This window comes from Mobula hypostoma, chromosome 12, assembly GCF_963921235.1.
Source record: "Mobula hypostoma chromosome 12, sMobHyp1.1, whole genome shotgun sequence".
NCBI classification, from domain to species: domain Eukaryota; kingdom Metazoa; phylum Chordata; class Chondrichthyes; order Myliobatiformes; family Myliobatidae; genus Mobula; species Mobula hypostoma.
In genome coordinates, this window is record NC_086108.1 from 107862666 (window position 1) to 107887610 (window position 24945).

Here is a 24945-nt window from a genome sequence, read left to right on the forward strand (position 1 = left end):
AAATTTTTCACAGTACTCAAGGTGAGGCCTCACCAGTGCCTTATAAAGCCTCAGCATCACATCCCTGCTCTTGTATTCTAGACCTCTTGAAAGAAATGCTAACATTGCATTTGCCTTCCTCACCACTGACTCTACCTGTAAGTTAAGCTTTAGGTTGTTGTGCAAAAGGACTCCCAAATCCCTTTGCATCTCAGATTTTTGGATTTTTTCCCCATTAAGAAAATAGCCTGCACATTTATTTCTACTACCAAAGTGCATGGTCATGCCTTTTCCAACATTGTATTTCATTTGCCACTCTCTTACCCATTCTCCTAATCTGTCTAAGTCCTTCTGCAGCCTTCCTGTTTCCTGAACACTATCTGCCCCTCCACCAATCTTTGTATCATCTGCAAACTTGGCAACAAAGCCATCTATTCCATCATCTAAATCATTGAAATACAGCAGAAAAAGAAGTGGTCCCAACACGGACCCCTGCAGAACAGCACTAGTCACTGGCAGCCAACCAGAAAAGGATCCTTTTATTCCCACTTGCTGCCTCCTACCAATCAGCCAATGCTCTAACCATGCCAGTAACTTTCCTGTAATGCCATGGACTCTTAACTTGGTAATCAGCCCCATGCGTGGCACCTTGTCAAAGGCCTTCTGAAAGTCCAACCATAAAATAACCTCTGTTTCCCCTTTATCTATCTGACATGTAATCTCCTCAAAGAATTCCAACAGGTTCATCAGGCAAGATTTTCCCGTAAGGAAACCATATTGACTTTGTCACCAAATACTCCATAACCTCATCTTTAACAATTGATTCCAACATCTTCCCAACCACTGAGGTCAGGCTAACTGGTCTATAATTTCCTTTCTGGTGCCTTCCTCCTTTCTTAAAGAGTGGAGTGACATTTGCAATTTTCCAGTCCTCTGGCACCATGCCAGAGTCCAATGATTTTTGAAAGATCATTACTAATGCCACCACAATCTCTACCGTTACCTCTTTCAGAACCCTAGAGTGCAGATCATCTGGCCTGGGTGACTTATATACCCTTAGGTTTTGCAGCTTTTTGAGCACTTCTGCCTTGTAATAGTTACTGCACTCACTTCTCTTCCCTCACACCCTTCAACTTCAGACACACTGTTAGTGCCTTCCACAGTGAAGAGAGATGCAAAATACTGATTTAGTTCATCTGCCATCTCCTTGTCCCCTGCTATTATTTCTCTGGCCTCATTTTCTAGTGGTCCTATATCCACTCTCATCTCCCTTTTATTTTTTACATACTTGAAAAAGCTTTTACTATCCACTTTGATATTTTTTGCTAGCTTGCTTTCATATTTCATCTTCCCCCCCAACGATTCTTTTAGTTGCTTTCTGTAGGGTTTTAAAAGCTTACAAATCCTCTATCTTCCCACTGTTGTAAGCCCTCTCTTTTGCTTTTACATTAACTTTAACTTCCCTTGTCAGACATAGTTGTACTTTTTTGCCATTTGAGTATTTCTTTGTTTTTGGAATACATCTATTCTGCCCATTCATCTATTCCCCATTCTTCCTAGAAACACACACCATTGCTGCTCTGCTGTCATCCCTGCCAGCATCTCCTTCCAATTTACGTGGCCAACTCCTCTCTCATACCACTGTATTTTCCTTTAATCCACTGAAATACTGCTACATCAGACTTTTCTTTCTCCCCTTCAAATTTCATGTTGAACTCAATCATATTGTGATCACTACTTCCTAAGGGTTCTTTTACCTTAGCTCCCGAATCACCTTCAGTTCATTACATACCGCCCATTCCAGAATAGCTGATCCCCTAGTAGGCTCAACGACAAACTGCTCTAAAAAGCCATCTTGTAGGCATTCAACAAACTCGCACTCTTGGGATTGATTTCCAACCTGATTTTCCCAAATGACCTACATGTTGAAATCTCCCATGACTATTATAACATTGCTCTTTTGACACGCCTTTTCTATCTCTTGTTGTAATCTGTGGTCCACATTCCAGCTGCTGTTGGGAGGCCTATATGTAACTGCCATCAGCATTCTTTTACCCTTGCAGTTTCTTAACTCAACCCACAAGGTTTTAACATTTTCCGATCCTATGTCACATCTTTCTAATGATTTGATGCCATATTTTACCAGCAGAGCCACACCACCCCCTCTGCCGACCTTCCTATTGCTCCAATACAACGTATAACCTTGGACATTCAGCTCCCAACTACACCACCCTTCCGCCACAATTCAGTGATGGCCACAACATCATACCTGACAATCTGTAAAAGTGCAACAAGATCATCCACCTTATTTCTTATACTCCGTGCATTGAGATATAACACTTTGAGTACTGTATTTGCTACCCGTTTTGATTCTGCATCCCTAATGCACTGATACTCACCCTGCTGGCTGCAATTATGTCCTATTGTCTGCCTGCCCTTCCTAACAGTCTGATTATACACTATCTTTGCTTTTTTCACCTTCCATCCTATCCTGAGTCCCTTCAGTTCCCACCCCCCTGTCAAATTAGTTTAGACCCTTCCCAACTGCTCTAACAAACTTTCCCGCAAGAATATCTGTTCCCCTCGGGTTCAGGTGCAACCCGTCACTTTTGTACAGATCATACCTCCCCCAGCAGAGATCCCAATGATCCAAGAACCTGAAGCCCTGCTCCCTGCACCAGGCTCATTGAATAAGGAAAGGTTGAATAGGTTACAAATTTATTCCCTTGGAGCATAGAAGATTGAGAGGAGACTTGATAGAGGTATATAAAATTATGAGGGGTATAGGTATAGTAAATGCAAGCTGGCTTTTTTCCACTGAGGTTGGGTGGGACTTCTAGCAGAGGGCATGGGTTAAGGACAAAATGTGAAAAGTTTAAGCAGAACATGAGGGAAAACTTCTTCACTCAGAGAGTGGTGGGAGTGTGGAATGAGCTGCCAGTGCAAGTAGTGCATGTATTTTTGATTTCAACATTTAAGAGAAGTTTGGATAAGTGCATGGATGGTAGGGCTGTGGTCCCAGTGCAGGTTGATGAGAGTAGGCAGGATTAGATGGGCCAAAGGGCCTGTTTCTGTACTGTACTTCTCCATGACTCTATGGGAGGATGTAGTCTGCATTACTTAACCGGTAAATCAGTGGTGATTATCACCTGGTTTGGATGGATCTCTTCTTCATTTGTCCATTTATGGGAAATGGTACCACGAATTTATTTAATGGTCTTGCACTAATGGGCTTGAAATGAGTGGCTTCTTGGACCATTTCAGAGGGCAAAGAAGAGCCCACTTATTGGTTGGTCTGCAGTTACAGATAAACCAGGCCAGGTAATGGTGGTGGACTTCAGTCTGTGAAGGAATGACCTTTGGAATCTGGAACACACTGCTTGAGGAGGAGGTGGGGCAACATTTTAGAAGTATCCACATAAACACTTCAAAGTTCAAAATAAATTTATTATCAAAGTACATATGTGCCACCATATACTACCCTGAGATTCATTTTCTTGCAAGCATTCAGAGTAGATACAAAGAAATACAATGGAAACAATGAAAAACTTCTCACAAACAAAGCAACACATAAAATGCTGGAGGAACTCAGCATGTCAGGCAGCATCGATGGAACTGAATGAACAGTTGGCATTTCAAACCAACACCCTGCATCAGGACTGGAAAGGAAGGGGGAAGACACCAGAATAAAAAGGTGAGCTGGGGTGTAGAAGGATAGCTGGAAGCTTATTGGTGAAGCCAGGTGGATATGAAAGGTAAAAGGCTGGAGAAGAAGGAATCTGATAGAAGAGAAGATTAGACCATTGGAGAAAGGAAAGGAGGAAGGGACCCAGAGGGAGGTAGTAGGCAGGTGAGGAGAGGCAAGAGGCCAGAGTGACGAATACAAGAAGCAGGGATAGGGTGGGAGTTTTATTTTACTGGTTATAAATGCCATCAGGTTGGAGACTACCAAACAATCAATGCATAGTAAAAAAAAAAGAAGACAGACTGTATAATGCAAAAAAAAGCAAATAATAACAACAATTAAATAAATAATAAATATTACTGAGCATATGAGTTGGAGAGGCCTTAAAAATGAACCCATTGGTTGTAGAATCAGTTCCATGTTGAGGTGAGATAAGTTATCCACGGCATTTCAGGAGCCTGATGATTGAAGGGTAATAACCATTCCTCAACCTGGTGTGGTGGGACCTAAAGTTCCTGTACCTCCTTCCTGATGATAGCACGGAGAAGAGAGCAAGGAATCGATGGTGGGGGTCCTTGATGATGACACACAACATACTCCACCACTGAGTCTGTGTCTTGTTTCTCAGACTTTATGTCCCTGGTTTACTGACAAAGCAATACCTTCATTGCTGACACCAGCAATTCTAATTTCAAGCAATTCTATATTCTAGGGGTTAGTTCAGTTCAAAAATTCAGGGTAAATTTATTATCAATGTACCTATATGTCCCCACATAGAAACCTGAGATTCATTTTCTTGCAGGCATTCACAGTAAATACGAAGAAACACAATAGAATGAATGAAAGACTGCGCCCAACAAGGCAGGCAAAAACTGATATGCAAAAGATAACTGTCTGTTCAAATATAAAAACAAAAAATATAAATAAATAAGCATTAAATATCTTGATCATGAGATGAACAGTTCTTGAAAGCGAGTCCATAAGCTTTGGGGACATTTCAGTGCTGGGGTGAGTGAAGTTATCCCCTCTGATTCAAAAGCCAGATGGTTGAGGGGTAATAACTGTTCCTGAACCTGGTGGTGTGAATCTCCTGAGGCTTCTGTGCTTCCTTCCTGGAGGGAGCAGTGAGAAAAGAGCATGGTCTGGATAATGGTGGTTTTTGATGATGGATGCTATATTCCTGCGACAGCATTTTACGTACATTTACTCAGTGGTTGGGAGGGCTTTACCCATGATAGACTGGGGAAATTAAAGTTCCCCAACTGCCCCAGTGAGATTCACACTTGATTCTGTCTTAGTTCAGTGGTTTGGATACAAGTCCAGTAATGCAAGTACTAATGGAATTATGCTGTTTAAGCTGAAACACTACCTCTCATTGACCTCAATGGAGTAGACACTTAAGACACATCTGGGCAAACACTTGCTTGCCAAGGTATAGTATGCTAGCATTGGTGAATTGGATTGGTTTAGGTGGGTGTCTGATGGACCACATACGTTTAGTAGACTGCAGGGCTTGGTCCTGTACTGTAAAATTCTTTGACTCTTTACACGACCGGACATATTACTGGAGATGGATTAGATTAGGATGAAGCCCTTGAGTCATCCTCAGTCAGTGACTTGATGAGATACTGAAACAAACCCAGCATATGGAGGGAAGACCAAAATGCGTCCTCCATGTTGCCAATCCTGGCACAGACTCCAGAAACCAGAGCCAAACAGAAGTGGCAGTGGGATTGGGAATTTGCCTTTTAGTTGCTTGCTGAGCTGCTGATGAAAATTCATTTGGAAGCCTTAATAACTAATGCCTTACAGAACAAGTCTCCGGAGCCAATGAGGCAGGAAGGAAAATGGGCTTCTATTTTCTTTCTGAGATGAAGACTTGTAAGAGGAGATTTGATCTCTGCATCTCCTGGCAGACTTGTTGACTGTCTTGGTTGCCAGTGAGGTTTTGCCCTGCTGAAAGCAGTTTGGGAAGGAAATTTTCTCGATTACATTAGATTTATTTGTTACCTGTATATTGAAACATACAGTGAAATATGTTGTTTTGCATCAACAATCAACACAGTCTGAATATGTGCTGGGGCAGCCCACAAGTGTTGCCATACTTCCAGCATCGATGTAGCCAGAACTAATGCCTACAGCTTACAAACTGTGTACTTCACTGTACAGGTGCACATGAAATGCATGGGACTTGACATGAATTCAATATTAGCTTGATTTGTCACTCACACATGGAAACATTAAAACGCACAGTGAAATGCGTCATTTGCGTCAAAACAATCAACGAAGATTGTGTTTCGGACAGCCCATAAGTTTTGCCAGGCTTCTGGCGCCAACGCAGCATGCCCACAACTTAGTAACCACAGCCCATACATCTTTGGGACGTCGGAGGAAACAGGAGTGCCCAGGGGAATCCCATGCAGTTCTGGGGAGAGTGTACAAATTCCTCTCAGAATGTGGCGGGAATTGAACCCTGAACAGTGAACACTGGTGCTGTAAAGCAATACACTTATTGCTACACCACAGTCCTGCCCTATCACCAGCGATCAGCCAGTTTTCAATGAATCAGGTTTAATATCACCAGTATATGTCATGAAATTTGTTGTTTTGCAGCAGCTGTATACAGTATGGTGTAATAATAAAGACTATAAATTACAATAGTAGTACGTACTGTATATATTTAAAAAAAAACAAATTACGTAAGTAGTGCAACAAGCAAGGAAAATATAGTGAGTTAGTGTTCATTGTCCGTTCAGAAATCTGATAGCAGGAAGGAAGAAGCTATTCCGAAAATGTTGAATGTGTGTCTTCCTGCTCCTCTATTTCATCTATGGCATGTCCTGGGTGATGAGGGTACTTAACGATGGATGCTGCCTTTTTGAGGCATCGCTGGAGAGGCTAGTACCCATGAGGGAGCTGGCTGAGTTTATAACTTTCTGCGGCTTTTTCCGATCCTGTGCAGTGGTCCATCCAGACCAGACGGTGATGCAATCAGTCAGAACACTCTCCATGGTACATCTGTAGAAATTTGTGAACATCCTTGGTGACATACCAATTCTTCTCAAACTCCCAATGAAATATAGCTGCTGGTGTGCTTTCTTTGTAATTGTATCAATATGTCGGGCCCAGGATAGATCTTAAGAGATGTTGACACCCAGAAACTTGTAGCTTCTCACCCTTTCCCTGCAGACTGCTGGATGAGGACTGGTGTGTGGGTCCCTTGGCTTCCCCTTCGTAACGTATACAATCAAATTCTCAGTATTGCAGATGCTGAATGCAAGGTTGTACCTATGACCCACCCAAACAATGATCTATCTTACCACTTTATGCCTCCATGCCTGAAACTCTGTCAGCTACTGCGGAATATAAGAATCAGAATGAAGTTTAATATCACTAGGGTATCTAATGAATGCTGTTGTTTTGTGACAGCAGTACGTTGCAATACAATATAATAAATATGTGAATTAAAGTAAATATGTGTGTTTGTGTGTGTGTGTGTGTGTGTCTTCAGGATCCTGTACCTCTTTGCTGATAGTAGCAATGATTAGAGGGCATGTCCTGGGTGATTGCTGCCACCTTTTTAAGGCACTGCTCCTTGAAGATGTCCTGGATGTTAGGGAGGCTGGTGCTCATGATTGAGCATCCAGGATATGAGGTCCTGTTTGTAGCAAACCTAATCTCTTGAGGACCAGGGAGAAGGAAGGGAATATTGGAAAGGAATAGAATAAAGCGTCCATACTGACTTCCTGACATCACATGGAGCTTCTGTAACGAAATAGACTATACTGTATTTCTGTAAGTGTCATAACTGCTGAAGGGCATTTAACAAGTGTTTTCTGCATCTTATTTTCAATAGGCTGAAACTGGAGTTCCTTGTCCTTCTCACTGAACTCACCAGGAAATAAAATGTCTATAAATAGATGGAAGTGAGGGTGACTCTTCATCACACCAATTCCTTAGATTCTTTTCTGCTCCTCACCATTGATTCCTAAGGAAAAGATTTTTCTTTTCTCACTGGGTGAGGCTTCCAGGAAGATAGAGAGCTATTTAACTCATGAAGAATATTAAATTGTTCTATCTCTATTTGTAATATTTTCCAACATTGAAGCCTTTAATTTTTTTTAGTTCTCCAAATAACTACATTGGTGAGAACTGATGTAGATTGCTTTGTCAAGTACCTTCGCTCCGTTTGCTACAGCAGGTGGGATTTCCCAGTGACGACCTATTTTAATTCTATTTCCCATTCCCATTCTGCCATGTCACTCCATGGCCCTCCTTTACTGCCACGATGAGGCCATTCTTAGTTTGGAGGAACAACTCCTTATATTCCGTCTCGGTAGCCTCCAAATTGATGCCATGAACATTGCTTTCTCTAACTTCTGGCAATTTCTGTCCCCTCCCGTTCTCTCATTTTCCATTCCCCATTCTGGCTGTCTTCATACCCCTCCTCTTGTCCCTACCTACCCATCATCTCCCTCTGTTGCACCTCCTCCTTCCCTCCTTCAAAGACCCACGACAGACATTCCCTCTTTTATCCCTTCCTATTGGGCAGAAGATACAAAAGCCTGAAAGCACGTACCACCGGGTTCAAGGACTCAGACATCCAACCCTGCAAAAACTCATTTCAGGGAGGTAACACCATCAATTTGCAGGAGACTCCCGGAACTTCCAGGAGAGGTGGGATGTCTGCAATAGAGTAGCTCCTTAGCAGCTAACCAGCTAGTTTAAATAACGTTAGCTATGTGAATGAACAAATGATACCTGTTAAACTCACCTCAACGTGTCTTTTCCAGTCTTAACCCACCATGGGCAATAGAAAAGTCACTGTTGCAAACAGTGCAGTGAGCAACACTGTCATTATTTTTGACCCCTTTTAGGCAAGGGTACAATTTAGTGTAGTCTGGGGTGACGTACATTTTATATTTTCTTTTTTTTGGAACACTCTGCCATGGCGCGCTCTCTCTCGCGCTCTCTCTCTCTCTTGTGGTCGCTCTCGCGCTCTCTCTTGCTTTCTCTCGCTCGCTCGCTCTCAAAAAAATTGATTTCCGTGAAATTGTACATAATTTGCGGGCATCAGGGAGCCACTATGAATATGCGGGAGACTCCTGGAACTTCCGGGAGAGGTGGGATGTTTGAGGACTGCTTCTATCCTACTGTTATCAGACTCTTGAGCAGTCCCCTAGTACAACAGGATGGACTCATGCCCTCATTGTTATTGTCTTCAATCTTACTGTCTGCCTGCATTGTACCTCACTTGAGTGATAAGTTTGGGGTGTCTGGGCCTGTTCTGCAAGGTTCACTCATCTCTGTGCTGAAGTGAGGCTGTGGCCTGCTACTAACAGGCTCCTGGATCAGCTGCAGTGACAACTGGCTTTGTCCACTTTCATGAACTTCAGCATATGCTTACTTTTGTTGTTTGCGCAATTTGTTTTTTTTTTCTGCACGCTGGGTGTTTGACGGTCTTTCTTTAATGGGTTCTATTGAGTTACTTTATTTTGTAGCTGCCCATAAGAAAACAAATCTAAGGCTGTATATAGTATACGTACTTTGATAATAAAAGGACTTAAAACTTCTGAACTCTGCAACCTCACTGTAATGAAATGATCAGTGTGAAGGGTACGCAAGACAAATTTTTCACTGTATCCTGCTGCATGTGACTCATAAACCGGTTTACCAGTTTGGCAAGAATTGTTGCCCCAAATACAGAAGGACATAGAGGTCCCTCTGTGAGAGGGTTATAAGAATATGAGACACATAGATAGAATAGGCAGACATTATCTTTTTCTCCAGGATTGAAATGACTGATATTAGACAGCATGCTTTTAAGGTGAGAACTGACAATTTCAAAGGAGATCTGAGGGGCAAGTTCTTTGCACAGAGACTAGACTGGTGAGTGTCTGGAATGTGCTACCTGGGGTGGTGGTGGAGACAGGTACATTAATGACTTTTAAGAGGTGTTTAGATAGGCACATGAATGTGAGGAAAATGGTGGAATATGGGCATTGTGTAGGCAGAGGGGATTAGATTACTTAGCCATTTGATGACTAATGTAATTGGTTCAGCACAGCACTGTGGGTCAATGGGCCTGATCCTGTGCTGTACCAATTATATGTTCTATGTTCTAAATCAGCCGGAGAGTTGGGATTTAATGCAGGCAAGAATGATTTGTTGCAGTCTGGGTTATCTAATACTGGACAAATTCAATAAATGATAAGGAGCTTGGGGTACAAGTTAGAAATGTAGAAAACCTACAGCACAATACAGGCCCTTCGGCCCACGAAGTTGTGCCGAACGTGTCCCTACCTTAGAAATTACTAGGCTTACCCATTGCCCTCTATTTTTCTAAGCTCCGTGTACCTAACCAAAAGTCTCTTAAAAGACCCTATCGTATCCGCCTCCACCACTGTTGCCAGCAGCCCATTCCACGCACTCACCACTCTCTGAATAAAAAAACTTACCCCTGACATCTCCTCTGTACCTACTTCCAAGCACCTTAAACCTGTGTCCTCTTGTGGCAACCATTTCAGCCCTGGAAAAAAGCCTCTGATTATCCACACAATCAATGCCTTTCAGCTGGGGAGTTCCTAGCTGCCTGCTCATTGTGGCACAGGTAGACAAGTTAGTGGATCCTTTAGGTTGTCATAGCCAGGAGAGGTAGTAGGGATTAGCACTCACTACCTATTAAACACTCCCACTGGCATGCGTCTCAAATAGCCTCTGACAACCAGGTCCAGCTCCCGGCCTTCACATGTGGCTTAGCTACCAAGCCCGACAGAACCATTTCTACTGACAGGAGAAGAGGCAAAGGCAGGTTACTGGCACCTGAAAACCAGTCGCTTCAGACAGGTGGGTCTCATCAGCCGTGGCTGGCAGGACAAGGAAAACTGTGGTCACAAGCCTCCACTGCCTTGCGGATAGACCCACTCATGGGGAAGGCTTCAGGAGTAAACCCTGAGGGAAAAATCCGGAAGTGACATCCCTAAGGCAGCCCTACGTTAAGTTCAACGCTGACTGGTAATTCCTGTGACACTGCTGGTGTAGTCAAAATGTATCGGTCTCTGCCATTCCAGAACCAGAAGTCCAGAATCAGAGGGCACAGTTTAAGAATAAGGGGTAGACCATTTAGAACGGAGTTGAGGAAAAACTTTTTCACACAGAGGGTTGTGGATCTGTGGAATGCTCTGCCTCAGAAGGCAGTGGAGGCCAATTCTCTGGATTCTTTCAAGAAAGAGTTAGATAGAGCTATTAAAGATAGCAGAGTCAAGGGATATGGGGAGCAGGCAGGAAAAGGGTACAGATTGTGGATGATCAGCCATGATCACAGTGAATGGTGGTGCTGGCTCGAAGGTCCGAATGGCCTACTCCTGCACCTATTGTCTATTGTCTATTCCTTTGGGTTCATCAGATGTATGGAGAGGGGATGCCTGCTGCATGGGCAACAGCTTGCTCTCCATATTGTACTGCCCTGGCATGCATACCATGTAGACAGCTACAATGCAAGATCCACGGTCGACCCTGAAAACCAGTTGCTTCAGACAGATGGGTCTCACCTGGCTGTTTACAACCCACAACCAGCCAGAATGCTGCAATAGAGTGGGACACCCATGGGGTGAGAGAGAGAGTGTGTGTGTGTGTGTGTGTGTGTGTGTGTGTGTGTGTGTGTGTGTGTGATTGTGTGTGCACGCATGTATGTGTGTTTGTGTGTGTATGAGAGTGTGATTTTGTGTGTGTATATATGTGTGAGTGTATACGTGTGCGTGTGTGTGTGTGTGTGTGTGTGTGTGTGTGTGTGTGTGTGTGTGTGTACATACCTCTCCCTAAAGCTCAGGTCCTTAAATTCTGGTAGCATCGTTGTTAATCTTCTGTTTTATCTGCACTATTTTCAGCTTAATGACAGCCGTCCTAAAACAACCAAAACCGAGGTGCAGTCTTACTGCCCTCTTGTACAACTGCAAACGTAACATCCCAACTCCAGCACTTAGTAACAAGAGAGATTCTGCAGACGCTGGAAATCCAGAGCAACACACACAAAATGCTGGAGGAACTCAGCAGATCGGACAGCATCTGTGGAAATGAATAAACAGCGGACATTTCGGGCCAAGACCCTTCATCAAGACTGGAACTGAAGGGCGAAGATGACAGAATAAAAAGGTGGGGCCAGGGTAGGAAGACCAGCTGGAAGGTGATAGGTGAAGCCAGGTGGATGGGAAAGGCCACGGGCTGGAGAAGAAGGAATCTGGTAGGAGAGGAGAGTGAACCATAGGAAAAAGGGAAAGAGGAGGGGATCCAGCAGTAAGTGATGTGCAGGTGACCGAAACAAGATTAGAGATTTAAAGGCTAGCTTTATTTGTCACATGCATATCAAAACATACAGTGCATTGGATGTACAGTAAGTCCATCTCTGCGATATGTACTTCTCATAAATTCTGTTTTATTTCTTTATTTTCCTGCGAATGGCCGCAAGAAAATGAATCTCAAGGTAGTATATGGTAACATATATGTAAATAAATTAACTTTGAACATTGTACTTTTTGAAACATTGCGTCAATGATCAACTCAATATGAAGATGTGCTGGGGCAGCCCGCAAGTGTCACAATGCATCTGGCGCCAATATAGCATGCCCACAACTCAATTACCTTAACCTGTACGTCTCCGGAATGTGGGAATTTTTCCTCTGAGGTTGGGTGGGTCTATAACCCTAGGTCATGGATTAGAGTGAATGGTGAAAAAAATTAACGGGAACATGAGGGGAAACTTCATCATTCAGAGGGCTGTGACAGTGTTGAATGAGCTGCCAGTGCAAGTGATGCAAGCGAGCTCGATTTCAACATTGAAGAGAAGTTTGAATAGGTACATGGATAGTATAGCAGTATGGAGGGCTATGGTCTCAGTGCAATTCGATAGAAGAAGACAGTTTCAATGTTTCGCACGGAATAGATGGGCTGAAGGGCCTCTTCCTGTGCTGTATTTTTCTATGACTCCATGACTATGATTATTAGAAGCCGGTGCACCTGGTGGAAACTCACACAGTCACGGTGAGAACGTGCAAACTACTTACAGGCAACATGAGAATGGAACACTGATTGCTGATCACCAGCCTTGTAAAGCTTTGCGTTAAATGCAGGCACAATGTATGTACACCATATGCCACTATACAGTATGCATCACCAGATTGTGTGTGGCGCCAGCAAGTTATTGTATGTTCCTTTAAATACCACCTTACAGCGCCAGTCTGTCAATCAGACGTAACCGTGATTGTGATTGTGCTGTTTTTTCAAAATAGGGAGAAAGTGATTGGCAGACAGGCGGCCATTCCAGCAGCTTGAAGCCTGGGCAGATCAACATAATCAGCGCAATTGTTGTATTTAACCTTTCATCAGCCAGAGCTTTGAAGCAGGCCGTTGATTCAGTGATTTGTGTTTATTTACATTGTTACTGGAGATAATTGCAGGTTAAGAACCCTGCAAATTACCCGTGTTTTAGGCTGGGTTCAGAATTCTTGTTTTGAAGCAAATTAAATGCATCTATTGTGTATTTGTGTGTGTGTGTGTGTGTATGTGTGTGTGTGTACACCTTTCCTGGAGAGCATTGCTAACTTTTCTGTGTGGAGCAATATGGGTAAGACTAGAAGAAGAGGTCATGGGTTAAGAGTGAAGGGTGAAGTGTTTAAGGGGAAATTCTTCACTCTGAGGGTGGTGCGAGTGGAGAGCAAGCTGCCAGCAGGAGTGGTGGATGTGGGCTGGCTTTTAGCATTTAAGAGAAGTTTTTGTAGGTACTTGGATGAGTGAGGTATGATCTGGGTGCAGGTTGATGGAGCTGGGCAGATTTATAGTTCAGCACGGACTAAATCAGCAGAAGGGTCTGTTTCTGTGCTGTACTCTTCTATGTCTCTATGACTCTGTATTCTGTGTAGCCATGAAGGTCAGCAAAGCAACTTCGTCATTTTGAATACAAATTGATGACTTTGTCCTACAACATAGCACAGCGATGAACTGGTGTGTAGAAACGGCTAAGAAATCAGCCTTCATTAATTTGACTGCCTGCATGTGTATTCTGAAGGGCTGATTGTTTCCATAGCTGCATGTATTCCATTACTACAATGGAATTAAGTGGCTCTGGCACACGTCGGTAGATGGGAGAGAAACAGATTTTTTTTCCCTACATGTGTTTTGCTTTAAGTTGAGTCTCAAAAGGTCTCTTGTTTTTATTTTAGTTAAGTTTTGCTAAAAAATAAAGACTTTTTTCTCAGGGCAGAAATGCCTAATACAAGGAGCAAAAGCTCTCCACTGGAAATAGGCGAGTAAAACAAAAACTTCACACCATCTTAGATTTGCTTCCCCCAGGCAGTTAATCTGATCCATCATTCTAGTTGCCCTCCCCACTCTCCTCTATACATTACCCCCGTCACTGCGCTGTACTGTAAACACATTGAACCACCTTTTATAATGCTGCTTACATTGTAAGTGCATGCTGGTATTACATAGAACATAGAATAGTACAGCACAGTACAGGCCCTTCGGCCCACAATGTTGTGCCGACCCTCAAACACTGCCTCCCATATAAGCCCCCACCTTAAATTCCTCCATGTACATTTATGTATTTATGTACATTTTATTCCACATCTGTACCTCTGCCTTTATTTTTATATAATTCTTTATTCTGTATAATTGTTGAATGTTGTTTTTGTTGCAAAGCGCACCAACACCCCACAGCAAATTCTTAATACATGTAAATTAATAAGGTGAATAAAGTTGATCCTCGATCCTTAGTAACTTTAAGGTGATTGGAGAAAAGCATAGGGGGAATATCAAAGGTAATTTTTACACAGAGAACGATTGGTGTGTGGAACACCATAATATGCGTTCTCTTTACTTTTTACTACCTCAGTGTACTCGATGTATGATATCTGCTGTATAATATGATCAGAGGCACAGATGGAGTTGGCAGACTGAGACATTTTCCCAGCACAGAAATGGCTAATGCGAGGGGGCATCATTTTACTGTGATTGGAGGAAAGTTATAGGGGGTATATGTAAAATATATGTCAGAGTTAAGTTTTTCTACACGGAGAGTGGTGGGTGTGTGGAACACGCTGCCAGGCAGATACATTTGTTTGTTCATTCATTATGTGCCATATTGTGTGACGTGGGTGATCATAGTCTTTCCATGACCGTGATTATTCCTGGCAATTTTTTCTACAGAAGTGGTTTGCCATTGTCTTCTTTTGAGCAGTGTCTTAACAACACAGGTGACCCCAGCCATTGTCAATACTCTTCAGAGGTTGTCTGCCTGGCGTCATAACCAGGACTTGTGATATGCACCAGCTTCACATACGACCATCCACCACCCACTCCCATGGCTTCACATGACCCTGATTGGGGGGTTGTGTTTTGGGGAGGGCTAAGTGGATGCTACACCTTGCCCAAGGGTGCCCTGCAGGCTAGTGGAGGGAAGGAGTCCCTTGGACCTCTTTTGGTAGACCCTACCACCCATTAGGGACATTTAAAAGATTGGACAGAAGTGTATAAGATAATAATAGGCATTGATAGAATGGACAGCCAGAACATTTTCCGAGGGAAGAATAGCTAATATGAAAGGGCAAAACTTTAATGTGTTTGGAAGAAAATAGAGGAGGAATGTCAGAGGTAAGTTTTTTGTACAGGAAATGGTGGGTGCTTAGAACATCCTGTCTGGGGTGTTGACAAAAGCAGATATGTTAGGGACATTTAAGAGACTCTTAGATAGACACATGAGGGAGAGCCATATAGGAGGGAAGGGGTCGATTGAGCTTAGAGTAGGTTAAAGGGCTAACACAACATCATGGGCTGAAGAGCCTGTACTGTTGCAAAAGACCATAAGACATTGGAGCAGAATTGTGCCATTTGGCCCATTGAGTCTGCTCCTGCATTCAATCATGCATTTTCTATGTTTGATGCTGTGGTAGAACAAGGGACCCTACAGAAAATCCTGGCAATTCTGGACAATCACCCTCTGCATGCCACCTTGGCTGAACAGAGGAATACTTTTAGTAATAGACAAGTGCACTACTCCAAAGAGTGCTATATGAGGTCATTCTTCCCTTGGCCATTATAATGAGTCAAACTACAGCCGAGGAAGTGACTGCTTGAGTTAACTCCTCTTAGACTGCTTGAGTTAACTTTTTTTATTCTTCCCTATTTCTCTTCTAATATTTGTATATTTGTGCATTTGTCATGCTGCTGTGATGCTGTAATTTCCTTTGTGTGTGTGTGTGTGTCTGTGTCTGTGTCTGTGTCCATGCGTATGTCTGAGCGTGTCTGTGTGTGTTTTTGTGTATGTGTGTGTGTATTAGTGTATCTAAATAAAGTATCTATCTATCCATGTTCTTAAGTTTTGCATTTCTTTTGCATCTTCCCGGAATCCCAAACCCCTTTACCGTGTGTCAATGGCACCATGCATTCACCAGGAAATGAGTATTTTCGGTAATGGAGAACAATGAGATGAATATCACCCCATCATTATCCTGAGGGCAATTACTGGGCAGAAACTTAAATGGACCAGCCACAAAACCACTGGGCAACAAGAGCAGGTCAGAGAACAAAATTAAAAACAGAACATACAGGTGAAAGGGTTAACGTATGAGGAGTGGTTGATGGCTCTGGACCTGTACTCGCTGGAGTTTAGAAGAATGGGGGGAGGAATCTCATTGAGATCTGCGGAATATTGAAAGACCAAGACACAGTGGACATGGAGAGGACATGGAAGGTAGGGGGAGGGGAAGAAGTACAAACTGTAAGTGATACATGAAACCAGAAGAGTGGGAAGGTGGGTGGGTGAAGAAAGGGGGAACGAAGTGAGAAGCTGCACGGTGATAGGTGGAAAAGGTAAAGGGCTGAAGAAGAAGGAATCTGATAGGAGAGGTAGAGTGGACCATGGGAAAAAGGAATGGAGGAGAGCTACTTGCATTCAGGGAGGGCTATGGCCAATGTGCAGTGAAGAGGAATCTTTGGTTTATTTAGTTTGGTACAATATTATGGGGCAAAGGGTCTATCCTGTGCTGTACAGTTCTGTGCTCTATGTCCTCCGAATCTTTCAAGTTTCAACAAAAAAAAATGAGCATGATGCTATTGCAGCTTGGGGGATGGGAATTCAAAGTTCAATTCCGGAGTCCACTATAAGAAATTTTGGATGTCCTTCCCATGTAACTTGGGTTTCCTCCAGTTTCCTTCCATGGTCCAAATACGTACCAGTTGGTAGGTTGTAAATCGTCCTGTGAGTAGGCTGGGGGTTGAATCAGTGGGTTGCTGGGCAGCGTGGCTCAGTGGGCTGGTTAGGTGTGTTTCACAATGTATCAATCAAATAATCAATAAGTAAATAAGCAGATTTAAAAAGATGAGTCCTCTGAACGAGCATCATGGGAATTGTGAGGACCTTTTTTTTATTTATTGAGATACAGCACACAATATAGGCCCTTTTGGCCCTTCAAGCCACACCAGTCAGCAATCCCCAAATTTAATCTGAGCCTAATCATGGGACAATTAACCTACCAACCAGTACAGCTTTGGACTGTGGGAGGAAACTGGAGCACCCGGAGGAAACCCACCCGGTCACAGGGAGAACGTACAAGCTCCTTACAGGCCGCGGTGGGAGTAGAACCCAGGTCGCCTGTACTGTAAAGCTTTGTGCTCACCACAATGCTACTATGCTGCCCATTTCGGTTTAATGTTGTATCTGCAGTAGAGGAGGACGTGGCGAATCTCGGCACCATGTTATTGGCAAGCATTGAGTGAGAACACATCGCAGAGTATTGAAATTCCACATGAATATTAATGTAGTCAGGCTGCTTGGAACGCCGGTGAATAATCTGTTTCTGGAAGCATTTGCCGTATTTGGACTTAAACAACCTGCAAGACGGCGAGGATAAGCGGGCCGATTTTAATTAGAAATGTGGACTCTTCCTGCTCTCTGCCCATGTCTGGTGACAAAATGATGAGTTGTTCATCACTCGGATGAGGAATTAATATCATGTTATTCAATTCCTCTGGGCATGCTAGCAATGGCAATGAGTTACTTCGGCAGAGTAGCAATGTTGCTCTGTAGGTAAATGCAGCGAACAATCTGCACAAATAGCAGTGCGGTACACTCAGTAGCCAGTTTATTAGGTACACCTGCAATGCAAATACCAAGTCAGCCACTCAATGCATAAAAGCATGCAGGCATGGTCAAGAGGTTCAGTTGTTGTCCAGACCTAACATTAGAATGGGAAGGAAAAGTGCTGTGAGTGACTTTAATCATGGAATGATTGTTGGTGCCAGACAGGGTGGTTTAAGTATCTCAGAAACTGCTGATCTCCTGGGATTTTCACACACAACTGTCTCTAAGAGTTTACAGAGAATGGACCAAAAAACATTTAAAAAAAAAAGGGACACCCATTGAGTGGCAGTTCTGTGGCAATAACGCCTAGTTAATGAGAAAGGTCAGACAAGAATGGCCTGATTGGTTCAAGCTGACAGGAAGGGGACGGTAACTCAAATAACCAGGCGTTACAGCGGTGGTGTGCAGAAGAGCATCTCTGAACGCACAACACCTCAAACCTTAAAGTGGATGGCTGCAGCAGCAGAAGACCATGAAAATACCCTCAGTAACTACTTCATTAGTGACAGGACATACCTAATAAAGTGGCCACTGAGTGTAGGTTTAAGGTAGAGGGAGAGATCGGAGGGGAAACATTTTTACACAAAGCGTAGGATCTGTGTGGACTGAGCTACCAGAAGAAATGGTTGTGCCAGGCACATTCACAACTTTCGAAAGGCAGTTGAACGGGATGATGGATGATGACGGACGTCACCTTCTTGAGGATCTTCTGAGGATATCCTCGAATCAAAATTGTTTTGTTTCAAACATTCCAGGCTTGGAGAAGTTAGAAACGGTCAGGAGAGAAAATGAAACAAATTCACTACTTCCAACAAGTTAGGAACGATGACGAATTTGAAGGTATTAACAGCCATCGTGAATGTTACAATGAAAAGGAAGATTTGAAGGATGCAATTGTTGAAAGCATTGTATGAATGCAGTCCATTATCTGCACCAGGTATCTGTGCTGATTTTGTTCAGCCACTCAAAAGATCATAGCAGTGTACACCGGACGACTTCCTCCATTGCTAACTATTACAAACTAATACACTGTTTCATAGTACTGTAGTAGTATTGGCGATGTTCTAATTTGTTCTGCATTTCATTTAAGTACATAATTTGTTATTCAGTTAAACAATAGTTTGTCTCTTTTATACCTTTTTATCTATTTCCATGAAACTTTGGCTAATTGGGGCAGCTGTTTAATAGGGCGAAATGTACCGGTCCTGATGTGTCCCAGTTAAAGGGAATCAACTGTATTGCTGCTGAAATGCCTTCTTCACCAAGAGCCACCATTATCTCAGTATCAGATGCAAACCAGAATAACATAGGAAAGGAACATACTGTTACACTGCTGGACTATTGCCAGGCAGCAATAGTTATCAGTCCTGATGAAGGGTTTTGGCCTGAAACATCAACTGTTTACTCTTCCATAGATGCTGCTTGGCCTGCTGAGTTCCTCTTGCATTGTGTGTGTGTGTGTGTGTTGCTTTGGATTTCCGGCATTGGCAGATTTTCTTGTGTTTGTCACATAGGAAAAGTCTCAGAGAAATGAAAATATAAACACTCAGAGCGGAATGTTTATTTGGTTTCATGGACCTGGGTCCTTTATGATTACCAAAGGAAAGCCCAGTTTCACTCTGTATTCTTCAGCCACTGTGTCTCCCTGTCAATGCATTGTTAACTATAATTAAGATACTTTATTTCAAATGAACTGGCACAAAATTGAGTGGACAGCTACAGACCTATTCCCAGGGTGGAAATGGCTAATACAAGGCTGCATAATTTTGAGCTGACTGGAGTAAAGTTTATTTTTGGGGGGGAATTGTCCACAGAGAGTGGTGGGTGCATGGAACACACTGCCAGTGGACAGTGGCCGAGGCAGATATATTAGGGTCATTGAAGGCACTGGATGACAGAAATCGGGGTGGAGTAGCGAACAAGAGATTCTGCAGATGCTGGAAATTCACACACACACACACACACACAAAATGTTGGAGGAACTCAGCAGATCAGGCAGTGTCTATGCAGTGGAATCAACAGTCGACATTTCAGGCTGAGACAGTCCTGATAAGGGTTCCGGACCGAAATGTCACCGGTTCATTCCTCTCCGTAGGCGCCGCCTGAACTGAACGACTACATAGGGGGGACGGGTTAGAAAGCTCGGCACAACGTTGTGGGCCGAAGGACCTGTACTGTGCTGTAGTGTTCCATGTTCTATACTTTAAGTTACGGGGAATTATCGGCGGGATCAAACCTTAGCTGTAAATTCAACCACATTCCAGCAGCAACGGTAAGAAGACTCTTCTCCCGATTAAAACCTGCCTCGTTGCCGCGTAACTGAATGTTACCATAGCAATAGGTGATGAAATGTGGAGGTCTTCAGTTAATTAAATCTGGCCCGTTTGCTCATTTTGTGGCACCCGCCTCACGGGCACAGAGACGGGGTGTGAGCAGTCAGCGCTGATTTCTCGGACAGGCTGATACCGAGACGGCTGCTCAGCCTTGCACCCGGTGCTGGGCGAGTTGCCGGCTGCTCCCTTTATCCTTCTCACAACCTTTTTTCTCCCCCGCCGCTCGTTTCCCGACTGAGGGAAGAGCTGACTGTGGTCTCTGCACAGGTTCGGCCGACTGTCAGCCGCAACTGATAGAACGCACTGCCCCCAGCAGCTCGCAGACAGAATAACACGCCTGAGAAACCAAAACCAGATTTCAGAGCATTCGCAGCAGGCTTTTTTACCCCTGAGATTGGGTGAGACTAGAACGAGAGGATATGGGTCTCGGGGTGAAAGGTATTTTAACGGGGAACCTTTGGGAGAGCCTCTTCACTCGGAGGGTTATGAGAGTGTGGAACGAACTGCCGGTGCGAGTGGTGAATGTGGGACCGATTTCAACATTTTAAAGAGAAATTTTTTATAGGTATATGGACGGGAGGGGTATGGCCCATTTACAGATTGATGTGACTGGACAGATTAATAGTTCAGCATGGAAAAAATGGGTTGATGGTCCTGTTTCTGGTCTTCTGTAGCCTCTCTGAAACCTCCATGTCCTTCCTGTAATGGATAACCTGCACTAAGTTAAAACTGACGTTATGTTCGGCACACACATTGTGGGCCAAAGGGCCTGTTCCTGTGCTGGAAGGAGGATATCACTCAAGGTTCTGTAGAGAACTACTGACTCGAGGGAATTTTTTCAGTCGATGAATCATCCCTATTTATCGTAGAACAGGGGTTCCCAACTTGGGAGTCCATGGACACATTGTTTAATGGTGTTAAGCATCCGGCCTGAACACTGGGTCGAAGGGCCTCTGCTGGTAGCTCTGGATCACGACAGTCTTTAATTTCTGTTTTCTTTCACCTGGCCATGTGGGTTCTGGCCCAGCCCCTTTCCTTTTTTGGACTTCCTCCAATTACCTGCTTGTCTCCTCATTTGCACCCACCTGTGTCTAATTTTCACTCATTACCCTGTCCATTTAGACCCTGCCTTGACTAGCATTTTCTGCCAGTTTGTCCCAGATTCTGACCTGTGTCGTTCTAGCCTGTCATTGTGTCTTCTGCCAACTGATTTTGCTTGATTCTGTGTTTTGGATTTTGCCTGTTCCTGGACCTGATTTTTGCCTGTGCGCTCTGAATTGTCTGCCCTCGCCTGACTGCCTTTCCTGGTAAGACCTCTGTCTACCATTTTGGATTCGTACCTGCCTTCCGTTTTTGAAAGACGTTTGCCCTTGGGCTCCCTAATAAACCCTGGTGAAAAAGTATTCGTTGGTCTGCACTTGAGTCCCACCGAAACCTGACAGAACCAGATAAATGGTAGAGGTCTATGGTATGTCTGGCCTCTGACCTCTTCTCACCTGCCTGTCATCTCCCCCTGGGTCCCCTCTGTCTTTCCTTTCTCCTGTGGTCCACTCTCCTCTCCCATCAGATTTGCTCTGCTCCAGCAATTTATTTTTCCAACCCACCTGGCTTCACCTATCACCTTCTAGCTAATCGTCTCTCCCCTCCCCCCCACCTTTTTATTCTAGCATCTTCCCCTTTCCTTTTCAGTCCTGAAGAAGGCTCTCAGCCTGAAACATTGAGTGCTTATTCCTCGCCGTAGATGCTGCCTGACCTGCTGAGTTCCTCCAATGTCTTGTGTGTGTTTCTCTGGATTCTCAGCATCTGCAGAATCTCGCGGGTTGAACATTGTATTTAAGGAAGAGGAAGAAAGAGGCTGGTGGGATTGAATTGTGTGTGGGGGGGGAACTGGGTAGATCAGGAGGAGAGAGAAAAGAATAACTCACCGAAGATGCTGGAGGAACTCAGCAGGTCAGGCAGCATATACAGAAAGAAATAAAGAATTGACGTTTCAGGCTGAGACCCTGTTGGACCAAAAAGTTGTCTCTTTTAATCCCCTCCATAGGTGCTGCCTGACCTGCTGAGTTTCTCCAGCGTTTTGTGTGTGTTGCTCTGGATTTCCAGCATCTGCAGAAGCTATTGTGTTTAGGAAAGAGAAAAGAGACATTTGACTGGAAATTGGAGAATCCAATGTTCATGCCTTTGTAGTATAGACTACCCAGGTGGAGCATGAGGTTCTGTTCCTGTAGTTTGCATTTAGTCTCACCCTTGCAGTAAAAGAGGCTGTTTCTAGAGTAGGTTACATGGTTGACACAACATTGTGGGCTGAAGGGCCTGTAGTGTGCTGTAGATTTCTATGTTCTATGTTGGTGTGATGATAGGGAGGGGAACTAAAATTGCTGGTAACTGGGAGCTCCAGATGGCAACTTTGCAGGTGCTCAATAAAGCTGCTTCTATCTGGAAACACTATAATGCATAGACACAGAATTAGGCCTTTTAGCTCATCCAATCTACTCTGATATAGTGGAGGCCACATGAAATTTCAAAGTTCAAAGTAAATTTATTACCAAAGTAACACACAAAATGCTAGTGGAACGCAGCAGGCCAGGCAGCATCCATAGGAAGAAGCACAGTCGAAGTTTCAGGCTGAGACACAGTTCAAGTCCTGACGAAGGGTCTCGGCCTGAAACATTGACTGTGCTTCTTCCTATGGATGCTGTCTGGCCTGCTGTGTTCCACCAGCATTTTGTGTGTGTTGCTTGAATTTCCAGCATCTGCAGATTTCCTCGTGTTTGCGTTATTTTCAAAGTACTTATATGTCACCATATACTACCTTGAGATTAATTTTCTTGCAAGCATTTACAATGAGAAACTCATTAGTGACACCAGTCACACCAACTATAAACTGTTTCAGCTGCTTCCGTCTGGCAAACGGTACCACAGCATTCAAGTCAGGACCTACAGGCTATGGGACAGCTTCTTTCTACAAGCCATTAGACTTAAATTCACATGTCTGTCCATTACAACAGAGTCATAACGCAAAGATTTTTACTCCCTCGTGTTGTGGGGTGGATGTAAGATTTAAATAAATTCAATATTTAAATTATGGATAAACTGAGAAAGACTGGAGGTAGAAGATTAAAGGGAGATCTGACATAGGTATACAAACTTTGAGGGGTGTAAACAGGGCAAATGCAAGTAGGCTCTTTTCACTGAGGTTGGCTGAGACAAGAACTAGAGGTCATGGGGTTAAAAATGAAAGGGAAGATGTTTAAAGGGCACAGAAGGTTGTGAGAGAATGGAACAAACTGCCAGCCCAAGAGGTGCATGCAAGCTCATTGTCAGTGTTTAAGAGAAGTTTGGATAGGTGGTACATGAATGGTAGGGTTACGGAGGGCTAGGTTGGTGGGAGTTGGTAGGTTAAATGGTTCAGCATGGATTAGATGGGCCAAAGGGCCTGTATCAGTGCTGTACTTTTCTGTGACTCTATTTAAGAGAAATTTGGGTAGATACATGGATGGGAGGAGTATGGAGTGTATGGTCCGGTCGATTGGACTAGGCAGATTGTTAGTTTGGCACAAACTAGATGGGCTGAGGGGCCTGTTTCTGTACTGTAGTGTTCTGTGACTATGACTGACAAATAACCAACGTGCATTGATGGCAAATACCTGTATTTCTTTCCCTGAAAATACCAGCAGAGATCTGGAGTTCAGTACACTCTGCCTGTGTCCTTCCCTTGTCACAGGCTAATCTGTAGTCTTCCTTTTCGGCCTGTTGAGCATTGTCCACGCTCCGCTCATAACTGGAGTGCTCCTGTGCTTAATAGAGATGCGCACTTAAAGGTTTGGTAAATTGAACCTGACTGCCTCTCAGATGAAAATCCTTCATACGTGTTTGTCTTCCTTTGCAGGATTCCTCAAAACTCCAGCAAGATGCTGAAGTCTACAACATCTAAATGTGGTAAGCTGCAGCTCTGCATTCTTATCAAGCAGTTAAGTGAGTGTGTGATGTTTTGCCGAAAGGGAGGGGATTGTATGCAGCATGTGACTGTAGTGTGCAGGGTAGGAACTCTGGCTCACCTAAGACACCTTCTCTGATGTGGTCAAGAGCAGAGGACCTTTACTCTCATCGTTACCTTCATTGCCTTCAATCTCCCATCACCGCAGGACTTGTACGTATCCAGGACAAAGAAGCAGGCAGGAAAAACTATTCCACACGCTCTCTACCCTGCAAACTGCCTTTTCCAAAAGCTCTCTTCTGGAAAGCACTATAAAGCTATTAAAACAAACACTTCATGCCATTTTAAAAGTTTCTGCACCCTGCCAGTTAATCTGGTCAACCATTCCAGTTAGCTATCCCATCTCGCTCAATTGCCCCCATCACTGCACTGTAAACACTCTAAACTGCTGTTTAGAATGCTGTGCACATTGTAAATACATGCTGGTATTTATACATTTATGCACAGTTTATTCCATCTCTATATTTTAACCTCTAATGATATTTTTATATAATATGGCACATTACAGGCTGCAGGAGTTTGTGCTGAGGGGTGCACTGAAGCTCGATGGGGAAGGTCTTCTGCTACTGGACAGGGAGAGGCCAGGCTGGGTGAGGAAGACCCTCGGTTATTGCAGTAGTATACCACCCCAGGGGTTACATGAGTGGTAGCTGTGCTATTTGTAAATGTTATTGATTTAGAATTACAGCGCAGAGCAGGCCCTATTGGCCCAATGAGCTGGATTACCTGCAGCCCACCTATTTAACCCTAGCCTCACAGAACATCTTACAATGACCAAAATAAATAATAAAGGCATCCGTTAGTCTTGCGAGACCAT

At 43.8% G+C, this 24945-nt stretch overlaps 1 protein-coding gene across 2 annotated transcripts in view; it reads left to right on the forward strand.

Moving 5' to 3' along the window:
- Positions 1-24945, forward strand: part of adgrl2a (adhesion G protein-coupled receptor L2a) — a 982900-nt gene that overhangs the window by 402902 nt on the left and 555053 nt on the right. For both annotated transcript variants that reach the window (XM_063064760.1, XM_063064761.1), the window contains exon 3: positions 24021-24070. The gene's annotated coding sequence lies outside the window, so the exon portion shown is untranslated. The remainder of the gene's footprint in view (positions 1-24020; positions 24071-24945) is intronic.